Raw genomic sequence first — 7056 nt, 5'->3', positions numbered from 1 at the left:
ATATTGAACTGTGCAGTTTTATGTTGTTACTTCAATCTAAGCCTATTGAAATCAATACGTTTAGATTGGAGTAACTCTGTATTAGGACTGCATGATAAGTAAGAAGATGGAATACAAATGAATTTAGTTGTATGGTAAAAGCTACATAGTGCTGTAGTCACATTGCATTAAGGAAGGCTTGGGAATCTTACATATTATATGTCTCTCTAGTTACACTCATATTATTTTCCTTCCCTATTTTAGTGCAGATAACAATGCAATACTGTGCACTTTCTGGTAGCGGGACTGAAATTACAAGCACCAAGAGCAGCAGGAAAAAAATGAATCTTAAACACTACTGGAATTGGTTTGCTGGAAACAGAGCTACCCTTTAAGGATATCTTTCTTAGATAAATTCACATAACTTAAGATAAATGGAGAACTTAGTGTCTGCTTCCTTGAGGAAGTTAAATATGAATGCAGGAGAGTTCTTAGGCAAGATTATTTTGTGAGCAACTGAATGACAGTGTCTTATGAAGGTGAACCACAGAAGGAGTGATCAGTGTAATTGGTGTAGCATTTTATCTGCCCATGGGATACCCCTTCATACAGCTGTTTTTGAAAGCCTGCAAGCATGCTCAGGTTTGTATTGAGACACTTGTTGAACTTGTTATGACTTCAGTAGGCTTGATGTCATATGAGTATTCATTCCGAAAATATCTTGGATGCCTGAGACAGCCTCCCCTATCTGAATAGATGCTGGACATAATAAGCTACAGCAATCTTTCCCAAGTTGTTATTCAGTTCTTTCCATCCCTAATAATGTAAGGAATCGGACATCTGGTGTTATTGAGACGAAATGGGAAGATCATAACTCTTGGTTTGCAGGTATAAATATTGCCTGGATTAGCAGGAGTTGGTGTTTGTTAATATAATTTACTGTCACATCCTCTTCAGCATTGGAGTGGGAGATTGCGGCTTCCATCTCTGGAGCATTTCTGCAGGTGGGAGTATTTCTACCCAAGGAGTGTGGCTTTCTTGCCTCCCTGGTACCAATTTGGGGGGCATTTTGGGCTGTGGTGGGAGAGGGGAGAAAGCTGTGCTCTGGAGGTGGAAATTCTGCCCATGGAAACACTTCGATTTAAGCCTTCTTGTTAGCAGCAATTGGAAGAAAATACCTACCACAAAAATACTCTGTCCCTCTTTGTTGGTAGGACAACATACTTAAGGAGCCATCCCTCAACATGTGTTTCATGGTCAGATGTTTAGGAAGTTATTAGCATCTGTGTTTTATCAAAGACATGTGTCTACATTACTTCAGGAGGCTAAGTAGTTACCTTGCAAGAAATACCATTAACACAGAAATGGATTGGGGTTACTTTTTATGCTGTTCATACTTGAATTTGAGTGTCAGATTTATAGAGGATTTAGATTACTAAAAATCTTTTGTTAAAAGTTGTAGACCCTAGCTTATATTACAAATATGCAATGTTGAATAACAGTGGGCCACATCCTTATTCCCGGTGAGCAGAATTGTGTGGTAAAGTAGGAGAGCTGGCCGTTGAAAATTGTTCTAAACAGCATCTACAAATGTTGCTTCTCTTTTGTAAATGGTAGATGTTTGTTTTAATGGATTCAGTGTAGCTTGAAGAATGCAACATGATGACAGCATTCAAAAAGGAAGAGATCTACAGGAAAGCTCTCCTGCTCTAGCTGAGCATTCACAGTATTTAAAAACAAAACATGGTTTTCTTAAATAAAAGGCATATTTTATTTTGTTTTGTTTTATTGAAAGTGCACTTCTGAACTGTACAAACTTTTCAGCAGGCAAACATTTAGTAAAAATGTCAGCAATATTTACATTTGAAGCACAATGTTCCAACATTATCAGTCCATTATTTACTGCTTCCCTGACATTTTGGTATCTTATGGTTATGTGCTTACTTCTTGTTCTAATGCCTTGATCTCCAGTGGTCCATCTAGTCCAGCATCTTGTTTCCCACAGTGGCCAACCAGTTCCTTTGGAGGGCCAACAACAGAGAACAGAGGCTGAGGCCTTCCTCTGAATGCCTCCTGGCATTCATATTCAGAGGTGGACTGCCTCTAAATGTAGGGGTTCCCCTTAGTCACCATGGCTAGTAGCCTCTGATAGAACTATCCTTCATGAATCTAATCCTTAAAGCTGCCTGTTCCTGTGGCCGTCATTACATCTGCTGACAGCGAATTTCACATTTCAGCACTCTCTGTGTAAAGAAGTATTTCCTTTTGTCTGTCCTGAATCTACTGCCCATCAGCTTAATTGGCTGCCTGTGAGATCTAGTATTTTGGGAGAGGGAGAAAAGTTCTCTCTCCACCCCATGCATCATTTTATAAACCTCTGTCATTTCTCCTCTTAGTCGTCTCTTTTCTAAACTGAATAGTCACAGACTTCAGTCTTTCCTCATAGGGAAGTTTCTCCAACCCACTGATCTTCTTGGTTTCCCTCTTCTTTAAGAGAACATTTCTGTAAAACTTGTTAAAATAATCCTGGCACTTGACAAGGAACAAGTGTTACTGTAATATACATGCAAGCAACTTTTTAATCTGTTGTTTCGCCTTCTTTCTGTTTAGATTGTTTGCTTTAGGCTTTGTAGTTTCAGCAGTTGTAAAGGATGCAAACAAATGCCTCTCCCCTGGCAGAAAGGGCTGTGTTAGGACACACACACACACACACACACACACAGGCAAATGAAAGACATAAATTAATCATGGTTTTTCCCCCTCCAATGCTGCTTTGAAAGAACTAACTGCTATATTAAAGGTGTTGGAACCACATAAAAGTTGAAGCTTGAGGGCAGGGCTGATCTTGTATCCTTACTGGCTTCTTTTGTTTGGCCCAGTTCTGAGTTTACGATTATCAGCGTGATGAGAGAAATATGTGCGCCCAACAATCAAGTTGGCACGACAGCTTTAAAGTTCCTACATGTACTGCAATTTACACCTGTTTGTAAAGCTTTCAGTTTTGCTTATGAAGTTCCCCTTAGAAGGGAAATGCATTGCAAACAGATGTATTGCCTGTTTCTGCTATAAATGCCACTGCAATAGTGCTGGAAGCTGCATCTCCGAAAGTGAATTACAAGAGGTGCTGATGGTTTACATATTGTTCCATGTACCTAAGTTGTGTTGCTAGGTGCAGAAATTCCAGTACCTGGCACCTGAAGTGGAAATACACCGGATCTTCTCAGGCAATGCTTTCCATTCTGTGGGGTACAGTAAAAAGGAGGGAAAGGAAACTTACAACTGATACCACATCTGCCAAGATGGGATAAAGACAAGAAATTCCCCACTCACATCTTTGAGAGTCCTCATTTTGATACTGTATAGATAATGAACAAGTGGCATGTTTGAGACTGCTCAATACAGGAAATGTTCCAGCTAAGTTCAGATCCGAGGACTCGTATAAAGCATTTTAAAAAGAATAGTTATTGCTACCATGGATAATCATGGTACCTTTACTTACAGATAAGGAATATCCTTCTGGGACTTGAGCCACTGTATTGACTGCAGCTGGTTCAGCTGAACTTAAGAAGAAAAAAACCTAGCTTTCTCAGTTGATCCATGTCTTAAGAACGTGGAAATTTTGCATTGTGGGAACAGAGACAACATAAAGCTAATTTTAAGGAGGTTTGGAAACCATTATGTTTTCTGGCAATCAGAGTCTAAACTGTATGGTGGAACATCATGTTCTTTCTGTGTATGAATGTATTTTCAATTGTAAAATCTTTTGGTGGAAGGATTTATAATCCGCAAACTATCCAAAGTTGCTATAATGTCTTCAAATAGGTTCATGTGCAAATGTTCCTGATACAAGCCTATTTTATTTTCAAAAGTCTCATTTCTTGAAGTGGTGTGAATCTGCCCAATTTTTTGGAATTTGCCTGCAGCTGTATTTTACAACTTTTACCCTTGTGCTGGCCAAATAGAATACTGAATCAGTTGCTGCTTAGCTGATTTTTCCACTGTTCCAATTTGGGTACCAGGATAGGAAGAAACCCTGCCAGAAATTTAAAAGAAGACAAGCCAACAGGTCATGTTAGTATTGTATGCACATTATTCAAAATTGTGTACATAAACCACATTGGGTTTAAAGTCGCCAGCTCTTCTACCTTCTTTTGTGTCCTTTGATCTCCAGGGTCCAAGAACTTACACCTGTGCTCTTGCCTCTCGTAAACGGCCCCATGAATTCCTCTGGTCCTTTTAGTAACCAAGGAAGAGCTTGACTGAATTGTGGCAATTTGTACTATTCCTTGCTGGCCCAGCATAATGCCCAAGGACATGAAACTGAGCTGCCAAGTAGAATGTGTCTGTCTCTCTTATCCAACTACGTGTCCAATTTTGATTTTTGATATTTTTTCTTAGAGCCGTACAACAAAATGTGCACATTTTGCATCTTCAAAAGAAAAAAAAATAACTCGGTTTTCAAAAGATGGTCTGTGCACTTGAGGAAAGCTTCCTTTTTCACACAGCATTCCAAGTTCTAAATAACTAAAAATGAGGTCTAGAACTGAAGACTATCTTTAGTATTCCTGAAGTACGAAAGCTCTGTATTTGATACTAGGACATTTCCTATCACTTTTTTCCATTGAAGTATATTTCAATGGAATGATGCTTTTAACCACTTCAGCCACATGGTGGTGCTTACAGCTTGTCTAAAGAAAAAAAAATTTCTACATAGGAAAGGACAGAATCAACTCCTAGAGTTGGAAGGGACCACCAGGGTCATCTAGTCCAACCCCCTGCACAATGCAGGAAACTCACAACTACCTCCCACCCCCCCAGTGTGCCTAGAAGATGGCCGAGATGCCCTCCCATGAACTGCCCAAGGTCATAGAATCAGCATTGCTGACAGATGGCCATCTAGCCTCTGCTTAACAACGTCCAGGGAAGGAGCACTTACCACCTCTCGAGGAAGTCTGTTCCACAGAGGAACTGCTCTGTTAGAAAATTCTTCGTAATGTCAAAACGGAAACTCTTGGATTTAATGTCAACCTGTTGGTTCTGGTCCGACTTTCTGGGGCAACAGAAAACAACTTAGCACCATCGTCCATATTGAAGTGGGTCGTGCTGTTCAGATGACAGGCTGTTAGAATGTATCACTTACTGAGAAGTGAAGTTATCTTATTCAGCCAGTCATTGAGTAAGCAGGACTCAACAACTTTACCTACTTTTTAAAAGCAAGTCTTTTTGTTGATATACGTCTAGTAAAATATGTGTAAATGCAGATTATCAAGTCTTTAACACTTCTATAAAAACTCTTGTCAAAGTACAATGTATGTATTTACAATGTATGAAGTAAAAGCAAGCAAGTCTTGCATACTATTCAGTTTCAAAATCCAACTTCTAAAATATAACAGTCAAATTATTCTGATTCAGTTCAAAGTATCTAATTCATAAAGTCTAGAGTAATGTATTTAAGCCATACATACCAGTCAGCCTTTTCTTGAGAGCCTTTGGAAGGTTCTGATTCTCTGAGCTTACTGTGGCTGTATTTATACTGTTTCAGACTCATTAAGAGTGTTGATTTTACCATCAGGAGGGATATCTTCCTCCCCACTTTCAGCTAACATGAACAGTGCAATAATGTACAGTTGCAGCTGTTCAGGTTATTAGCTTCTCCCCATGACCAAATATGGTTTTCCTTTCCTTTCAGTCTATTTTGCTTAAAGTATAAACAATCATTTCTGAGCTCCATGATCACTCCATATATTCAGTTTTCATACCATTCTCATCTTCAGTACAATACACATTAAATGAGACTATTTAGAAATCTACAATACAATATATAACTATATAAATCATAAAACACAATTATTGCTCACATTGTAGCATGTAACCATCTGGTCAGTAGGAAACATAGCCTTCAACAAGGTTATAGAAAGCAAGAAGCTTACTGCACTTATAGCCTTGAGGTCTTTGAGTAGACCTTCTCAAGGTTTGAGGATAGCAGGACTTTTCTGCTCTTGAGATATGGGCAGCTGGCAGCTGAATCAGGAAGGGTAATTTCAGATACACCTTTCTGGCAGATAGTGAAGAATGACTCTGTCTTCTCCCTTCAAGGACAAGACCAGGGTAAGTTAGTTAGCTCTTGAAAGAATTTAGACCTTGAGAGAATTCAGTAAGCCTGTTCTAAGGACATTTGCATTTTGCAAGCTGTTGCCAGGCTTTTCATTACACAAACCTCTGCAGTTTGTGGTTCAGTTTGTATGTTGTGTTCAAGCTCTACATGGAATTAATTCTGCATATGTACACAAAATACCATAATTATGTCAGAGACCGTGACAATATAACAGCCCTTCAAGTACTTGAAGATGGTTATCATATCCCCTCTCAGTCTTCTCCTTTTCAGGCTAAACATGCCCAGCTCCTTCAACCTTTCCTCATAGGACTTGTGTGGTATGGTTGACCGAAACAACCACCTGTCTAGGCATCATACCCTATTCTTAGTCCTTTAGAACTTGGCTGCCAATGTTATAATGCCCCTACATAGATCTATGGCATGGCCTCATTTGGAATACTGTGTGCAGTTCTGGTCACCGTATCTCAAAAAGGGTATTGCAGAGCTGGAAAAAGTACAGAAGGGGGCAACCAAGATGATTAAGGGGCTGGAAGACCTTTCCTGTGAGGAAAGGCTGAGGAGTCAGGGACTTTTCAGAAAAGAGATGTCTGTCAGGTCCCAGGCGGGGCTAGGAGGCTGGGTAGTCATGCGGTCCAAGGTTGAGTTAGTGGAGATCAAAACATGAGTCCAAACGGGCCAAAAGAAGAGTCGTCAATCAAGCCGAGGGTCAGAGTGCCAGGAATTCAAGCCGGTTGGAGAGAGGGTCAGGAGCTGAAGTGGATGTGAAGCAGCCCGGAAACTGAATCGTTGCTTCCACGGAGAAACCTTTCAACAGCCTGGGATTATATGACCCTCCGGTAGTGTGTTCATTAGCCCCATCAATTACCTAGCCTGGCTCCTCTCAGTATTCAGGGCTTTGTGTCCGTCTATACTCCCGTGCCTGCTTGCGACGGGTAGCTAAGTCTTTGCGTAATCTTTCCCGA

This window comes from Euleptes europaea, chromosome 5, assembly GCF_029931775.1.
Source record: "Euleptes europaea isolate rEulEur1 chromosome 5, rEulEur1.hap1, whole genome shotgun sequence".
NCBI classification, from domain to species: domain Eukaryota; kingdom Metazoa; phylum Chordata; class Lepidosauria; order Squamata; family Sphaerodactylidae; genus Euleptes; species Euleptes europaea.
The sequence above is the reverse complement of the archived record's forward strand: the minus strand, read 5'-3'. Positions refer to the sequence as shown.